Below are 8,383 nucleotides of genomic sequence, written 5' to 3'. Positions count from 1 at the left end.
GAGAGTAAGTGAGGGGGTTTTAACTCCGAATCCTCTTGAATGAGATCATGGTTACATACTCAGCTATGCACCTCACCTACACAGGGTTTTCTGTAGATCTGGGAAGAGTATATCCCCTTTAAAAGCTTTTTTGCATTCACCCACTCTTGCAAGTTGCTTAATATAATAACAGAGTAACCAAACCAAAAAAAAAAAAAAAAAAAAAGAGAAATGCAAAAAATGACATTTGCACATTGAAGAATTTAGAGGAGTGAAGGATTCTCTACTGTTTCTCTGTTTTTGGCCCATTCTATAATTAACTGCAGTATAAAATGTGTTCCAAAATAATTGCAATCAGGTTAGAAAATGTCAGTTGCTTACCTGTGCATCCTAAAGAAGTGTCTGTGTTGTGCTTTTAAAGCTACATGAAAAGAAACTCAGCTAGAACCTTTTGCAATTCAAAATATTTAGCTGAATGACAAGAAAACTAATCCTTGGTTTATTATTAGACATGATAAAAGATTTCTGAACATCCTGGATGTTCATATTTTTCTTCTGCTCTTTTAATGCAGTGCTACTCTGAAAAATGACTTTGTCAAAAACGTGGCTGAAGCTTTTAAAAGTGAGAAGTGGTTGTGGAGATGCAACACAAAATGCCTTGAAGAAATCTGATGTTTGGAGATGCATGCTCTGCTCTTTCTCATTTCCACACCCTTCAAGGATGGCATCAAGTCTGATGTCCAAAAATTGAAGTGCTCGGAATCATTAGTCTCCCCTGAAAACCTGAGCCAGCTTCTCATTGCTCAGTGTATCTGCTCTTGGTGCATAATCTGGTAAAATCAGAGGCTTATTTCAGACCCTGAAATAAGTTTTACTGCTCCCATTAGCTCCAGCGCATCAACAAAACAGCAGGGGAGTGCAGTGGATGCACTGGTTTTTGTGTATGCAGTATCTATTGACCGCACTGCAAAACAGATTAACTACTACTGCTTTTGACTATGACGGCTCCTGGCCCTGCCCTTAGCATCAAGAGAGACACCAGCTGTCACATATCACCAGCAGAATTGCTAAACTCTTGGCTGAAACCTCAGTGAAAATTTGCTGACAATGGCATTAATTTGCCTTAGGACCCAAAGGCCATACCTAAACCATGGGACCAGCAACTCCCATTCCTAGAGAGCTATGGATGGCAATAGCCTCCCTTCCCAGCTCTGAAAGTCAGGGCAAGGAAGCTAAAAAGTGTGATTGTTGAAGAAAGCGGGGGGTATCTCTGACCTTAGGTGGAGGAAACCAGCATCTTAGGACATGCCACCGATCACATTCACAAGGCAATTAGAAGCAGTCCTTGAGACCTGCTGGAAATTCATTACTCACATGATGTGTGAAAAGGAACAAACAAATGATTCACCAGGAACAGACTGCTAGCAAGGCAAGCAGATAAGGAAAAGGAACCCTTTTACTTGTAAAGGGAGCGCTTTTGATGCAGGATTAGTAAGATACAATAATCATAGCACTCCAGAACGATATTTTGACGGAGCCAATTCTTGGAACCAAATCACATGCTAAGTGGCATGCCTAAGCAGACGCCGGGTGAAATCAAATTAGGGCTGGATTAAAATGATGCTGTGAAATTATTTTAGTGGTTCTTATTGATTAGGAAATGTAATTTTGTAGGACAATATTATGTATAATCAAAATGCAGTCATACAGAAAAAGGCCAGGACATTACTGAGAAATGGTCTTTTATCTTTACAGTAGTTAGCGAAGAAGACTAAAAAGAGTAAAACTAAGCATCTTTTCCCAAGCACGGTCTACTACTTTCCCTTAATTTTAAGTTAGCAAAATTGAGAGAATTTATTCAAACCACCAAGAGTCGTACGTCTCTTCCCCCTTCTGTGTATATTTCTGTTGATATAGCTGTGGAATTTAATGCTACTGTCTTAAATATTTTTCTGATTTCATTTTAGTAGAGATGTGCTAAATTCTGTTTCATCACATCTTGTACTGAACAGTCATGTGCTGAATGTATTTGGCTTAATTTTATTAATTTTTAATAATTAACACCCCAAAACTGGAAGATTTCCCAGGTTACAAATCCACCTAATAGGTGCCTCAGGGAAGGCAGCTCTGATTCACAGGGACACAACAGGAACAGAATCATGTATGATGGATGCCTTTGCAACCCCTTTCTGTATCTGTGCTCATGTACCCAGAATTTCAGCTGGCATTTCATAGATCATATTTACCCACTGAGGAGGAGAAGGCATGTCCTTTGATGAAAATGGGAAAAATGATGGGAAAAACACAGGCAGTGGTACATGCTATTGGGTTCAAACAAGGGCAAAGAGATGGTTCAAACTGGCCTGAGAAAGATGGTCCACCTTCCATCGGCAGAACCAGTGGTTTTCACAGATTGCTAGCGAAAGAAAAGTCACAGAGCAAAAATGCTGATAAAAATTAATTCTGAACTTTCAGAAATTTTTCATCTAGATGGGTTCTACTCTGTTCCCTTATGTAGTATGAAAGCATCTCATTCAGTAAGATAAAAATGTTTCATTTTGATTATAGCTGAACTATATCATTTATTATCAAAATTATATGCTGGATACATGTAATAAAAGAGGTGTGTAAATTCAATATTATCATGCATATTTTATTATGCCATGCAAGCTGAACAGAACTGGAAAAGTAGAAACAAAACACATTCACATTATTGAAATGAAACATTCATGCCTTATCAAAACAGAACAAGAAAATAGAAATGGTTCATTTAAACATTTTCTTGTCAAAAAAATAAGCTGAAATTGACATCTGCCTGTGAAATGTTTTGATTTTAAAAACACTTCCTTCTCTGCCGGGAAAAAGTGTTCTGCAAAAAAAGGTCTGCCTGCTCTCATTGCCAGATACACGCAATGTAGCATTGATTACAATGTTTTCTAAAATGGAGATCAGTCCTGATGGATATGGCTTGTTCCAAGCCTCTCTACTCAAATTTGGAGATGCAGGCTGAGGTGTTAGCAGCGTACTTGTGAGAGGTGATTCTTAAAATGGTACATCTAGACCGGTCAGGCTGTGCACCCAGCAGGTCCTTTGCAAATAGTACAAGAAAGGATCTGAGCATAATGCAATGGTAAATTAAAATGAGTGCAGGTGAAAGCATTTGAACTGCTCTGAAACTACCTGACACTAGTGAGCCGAATATTTTAACATCCACTCCAAAACACATTGCTTTCAAGTTATGGAAAGGCTGCAGGGCCTGATTCAAAGCCCTTGGTCTGTTGGCTTCCATTTCCTGACTTGAAAGAACTTTGCACCCTAAGAAAACATGATAAAAACATGCATGTTTTTATGTGATGCTTGTTCAGCCTGCTGCTCCCTTGAAACGGGTCTTCCCCAGTCATGTCCTACCAGCCTGGTTTCCCCCTCGCCTTGGCCCACTAATACCAGGTGATAACTATACCCGCTCAAACACCCAGGCTGAATGTCTGAGAGAAAAAGTCATTTTGCTTCCCCCGAGGGTAAAATTCTCCCAAATTCATCCAGAGAAACAAAGTCGACTGAACAAAAATAAGTAGGAGTGCATCTGACAGCTCTTTGTGTGAGCTCCATAAATTAGTTTATTTCACATCACTTAGTGCACTTCAGGAATGGGAAAGATGAATGTGCTTTCCTAGCCCTCTGAGGAGGCTTGTAGCTATAATTAAGAGGGTATTATTGCTGAAGTCTAATTACATTCTTTAAAGTGTGCTGATAGGAGTACGCAAAGAACTGTTTTAAAACTTTATTCCACCACTGGATCTTTTATCCACGCTAAAACCAACCACCAAACAAACAAAATCTGGTGAAAGCAGATCTCGCATGATAGTGGTTTTACTGTTCTTCCTAGCAGAAAATGTGATGGGAGGGAGGAGCAGAGGAGAAGTAAGCAGAATTTTAGATGTATTTTTGTGCAATTGAAGTTTTCCTTTTGGTGGGTTTTTTTTTTGTTTGTTTGTTGTTTTTTTCCCAGTTAAAGACCTCTTTCATTTTGGTAACAGTGGTTTGCATTTGTACAACCCTCTCAGTAGAGGGTAGCTGTGTTCATTTCTTGCTAATCCTCATCTGATTACTACCATTGAAGTCTTCTTTGACCCCTCTTTTGTGTCCACTAGTGTGATCAGATCATGAGCAGTTTGAGACCAGGGCAGCATGCCTCCTCATTGTCCTATAGCAGGTAGCATATGAAGACTTTACCCTCTGACTGAGGTTTCCAGACACTATCAGAGTACGATAAGTAATTCACACAGCATTTGCCATCCAGATGGATGGTATTCTGCATGTTCATTTGCTTGAACACTGATTCTTTGCATGCATTTTTTTCAGACATACCCAGGGAGTGTACTGCAGTTTACCTATTTTTTCCCTTCTTTTTTTTTTTTCTAATGAAATGTTTCTTTGACCTTTAAACACTGATGAAGGCAGATGACAATGTGCACAAAATGTTTGTCTTAATTGTTTTGGGTGATGTGGCTTCACTATGAAACTTCTTTCAGAAGCTTAATTACTCCCAGTGCTGCATTTACAGCAAAGGGAAGGTATCAAATGAGACAATGAAGGAAGTTCAGTGGTTTTGATCTTATTTTCTGAAATCGGGTGATCTCACGCTCTCGCCATTTATTAATATAGATCATTTCCTCCCATTTCTCACAATTGAATTGTGTCGCTGTTTGCATGCTGATGGGGCCAGTAAGTGGGGAGCTGCGTTCATCACCGCCTGATAATGGATGAGAGCCACCCGTTCAGAGGCAGGCGGTTCCTCTGGAGGCCCTGCGATTTGCCAGACTATATTACATTTTTCCAAGATTATTGCACAGCAGATGATTAATATTGCATGCCTAAATGGCCTTTTCAAGGACTGAGCAGGGAGTGGGGGCGACTAAGGGAGAGCCTCAGAAGACTAATTTCCTATCTGCATGTTGTGATAGAAATGCATAACTGCAAACAGCATTTTGTAACTTGCCAGTATAAAAAAGAGAAGCCACTGAGCAATGTGTAGCCAGAGGAAATATGTCTTCAGTTGACAAAACCAGCAAAGCCCTGTTGAAATCAATGTGGCTCCACTGGTTTGCATCAATGAAGAATCAAGCCAGAAAGCTTACTAGGGAGGTGCAGCAGGGAATTACCATAGGTAAAGCAGTAGTTTTAGCAGGATGGGGAAATATAGTCCCTAAATCAAGGCCAGCTGGTGGTGTGGACTCTACAGGAGTATATAACTGGAAGAAGGATGCCTAGAAAAGTTAGGTGCTGTCTGCTCTGCAGTAGCAAAGGAGTGTGCTGCATCTCAGTCTGAGTGGGAGAGGTGAGGAAGAGGTGGTAGCTCTCTGCCATGGGCTGTATGGAGTGGATGAAGGGCTTCAGTTGCTTTAGGGCAGGTGTGAAATGTGTTAAAGACATGCCTAAGACTACATGGGCCATCGTAGTCAGCAAAGAGCTCTGCAAAACCCATAGTGGGGGGTTGTAATACTAGTGGAAATGTTTTAGTAGAGCTGAGTGGTGTAGGTGTAAGAGAGGGTTGTATAGATCATTTCTCAGCTTTTGCCTCTCTGGTGCAGCTTGGATCATGTACTGGCAGTGTTAGAAAGCAAAGCTTTGTGTAAATGCCCCCCCATGACTGAGCTGGGTTTGGATGGACCTTGGATGGGCTCTGTGCTCTTTATGGCTACAGCAGCAACATTTTTGTAGCATGTCTTCTACCTTTCAGGCACAAGAACTTGAACCAAATTCAGATGTGAGCCTACATAACATGAGAAAATGTCTAAACTGATTCACCTCCCTCTTCTTCAGCCTTTCCAGGAGCACTTTTGGCTAGCTGCACGTATCATGACTCAAAATCCAAGGAGCACATCTGAACTGGAACTGCTTCCCCCTCCTTCCACTCGCATGTCCACCTAGCTGTGCTAGCTGCAGACAAGTTGTGCTATTCCTGAGATGCACAAGTTTTTGATGCCACCTTGTTTTGGCCACAGATTTCGTATGTGTATTTGGCTTTTACTTCTTCCACTCCCTTAAATATGCATACTGCTCCAATCGAGGTTCCCTCCAGGATCATACTGCCAATGTTTTCCTAACAGTCAGAGGGAGAAAGGGTGGATGGGTGGGTGTGCTGTGCTGGTGGACACTTAGGTCTGCTACAAACAAATACAAAGGCTGCAGACAGTGTTTCCTATCCTTAAGAGATCAGCCAATATCACACTTAATATGTATGTCTGGATGAATCTGTATTATTTCCTTACCAATTCCCTCTTATCCAGGTAGAGTCTGGTAACATCTAAGCATCTAAGCATCGTCATTTATGCTTCACCTGTGCTGCCAGCTCTGAGCTAAATGTAAGGCCAGGGAAAGCAGTTCAACTCTCAGACTTCTTGGTCCTGGCTTCTCAGGTATGAGTTGAAGAAAGGCTGAGTTCACTCTTGGCTGTGCAAGCAGATTCCTGTCAGGACTTTTGTTTGTTCAGTTTTGCATCCATCGCATGCTAAGTGTATTTCTACAGGGGTCTGCCTAAATATGATTCATATCCCCCCAGGCTTCATCAAAGCACGTTGCCTAAAGCAAAAAAAGATGCTCAAATATTTTTGTCAAACAAACATGGTGAGGTCACTATACTTGTGAGGAGACTTTAAGTGAGGGCTGGTTTTGGGTTTTGTTTTTTTTTTAATTAAAACTTTTTTTAATACTGTGGGTCCAATTTTGTCACAGAACTATTGGTCTGGAAATCCATCATTTTGTATTTGATGCTTAGATTATTCACTTGTTTATTGTCCCAGGAAGGATGCTGAAAACTTAAGACACTACGAAAAAGACCTACGAAGAAACTGGTTGTAGCAAATGATGAGTGAGCAGAGAAAGTTAGTGGAGAAACCCATGTACCCTGGGACCCTTGGCTTCCTGATAGTGTTTCTGTATACCTAAGCTTTAAAAGAATATTTTTGTTTTTTAAAAATCCACGTGCACAAATTGATCACTCTGAGACTGTTTTGTTACATCAGGGGTAGGACTGTAATCTGGGAGCAATGTTGGCTTACTTCCTCACCATCAATTATCTGGCAAATATTTGGGAACAGTGAACACTTTCAATAGAAGTTCGATGGGTGAATGGGGGTGGAAAAGGTCATGTTCCAGGTGATTTATCTGCAGGAAATAATTCAGCTACTTTGTAAAACTGCTTCTGCATCTGGCCCTTTGATTGCCAAACTATTCATTCTTTCTAATGCAACAGAGAAATGCTTATTTGAAGAAACAAAATAAAGAGCTGCTACAGTAGAGCAGAAGGCAGATAATTTAAACATGGCAAAGCTGCGATGTCATGGGAGATGTATAGAAGCATTCCTTTGTTCCTTTGTTCTTCTCCTCATTGTGGGAACAAGCCAAGCCTTAATAGCAAATGTGTCAATTCAGTTTCTAAAAGTTAGCTATTTGGGAAGAGGTTTTGCACTGTTGGGTGGCTGCCCCAAAATCAGGATTAAGTCAAAGAGATATTGTAATATCTCGGTAAACGGGAAGGGGGCCATAACACAACTTCCACGGTGGGTCTGTGCAGATCAATAAAGAGGCTTCATCGGTGTCTGATCATTGGCAGTATTGCACGAGGGAGGAGTGCAGGTCCTTTTCCAACCAACGCTAGCAAACTGTTTGTGAACAGTACACATTCTTTTGTACTGTATTTACATAGCTTAATGGAGTTTTAAAAGGTCAAAATCCAAGCAACATACACTTTGGAGCTGTGAACTGCATACAATTGTGTTGCTGCATTCTTAATTGCATCTTCAGAGTGGTGGGGTTTTTTTCTTCTTTTTTTTAACTATGGGGCTTTTGGAGACGAGAACTGCCCCTTTTAAAATTTATGAGTTGCAATGGGGACAACAGAAGCCACAACTCATCTGGCAAGAAAGCTTTTAAACCTCTGTCCTCCTTTGTTTGCAGAGGAGGTAGTTGTAAATGGACTAAGTGTTCTTCACCCCAGTACTAATGAAGTTGGATAGCGTTTGTTTCAGAGTTATAGGAAAAGAGGGCAAGGAATGGTGCTGGTGGATAATTAAAGACTAAGGTTTGATTTTTGGTGCCCTAAAGCAACCTCTGTTTTATGTTGGTTATGTTGAGAGCTGGCTGAAACATACTTAGCCTTGTTTTGGACCACAGCTTGGGACTGTAAGGCCTTTAACAAGTCCTCAGGTTGTTACCTCTGGAGGGAAAGGCTCAAGCTAGGCAATCACCAGAGGACAGAACCACACATAGTGAGTTAGAGTATAAAGGCATCAACTACTTTAAAGAGCAGGTGTGCAGTGTCCTGTGCTTGCTGTGACTGATTAGGCCATCCTAGAGTTGAGTACGCATTGTTTTTTAAACCCTAATTATGGGATGTGTTGTC

Source organism: Gymnogyps californianus, chromosome 4 (assembly GCF_018139145.2).
Source record: "Gymnogyps californianus isolate 813 chromosome 4, ASM1813914v2, whole genome shotgun sequence".
NCBI lineage: Eukaryota > Metazoa > Chordata > Aves > Accipitriformes > Cathartidae > Gymnogyps > Gymnogyps californianus.
Note: the sequence above shows the minus strand (reverse complement) of the source record.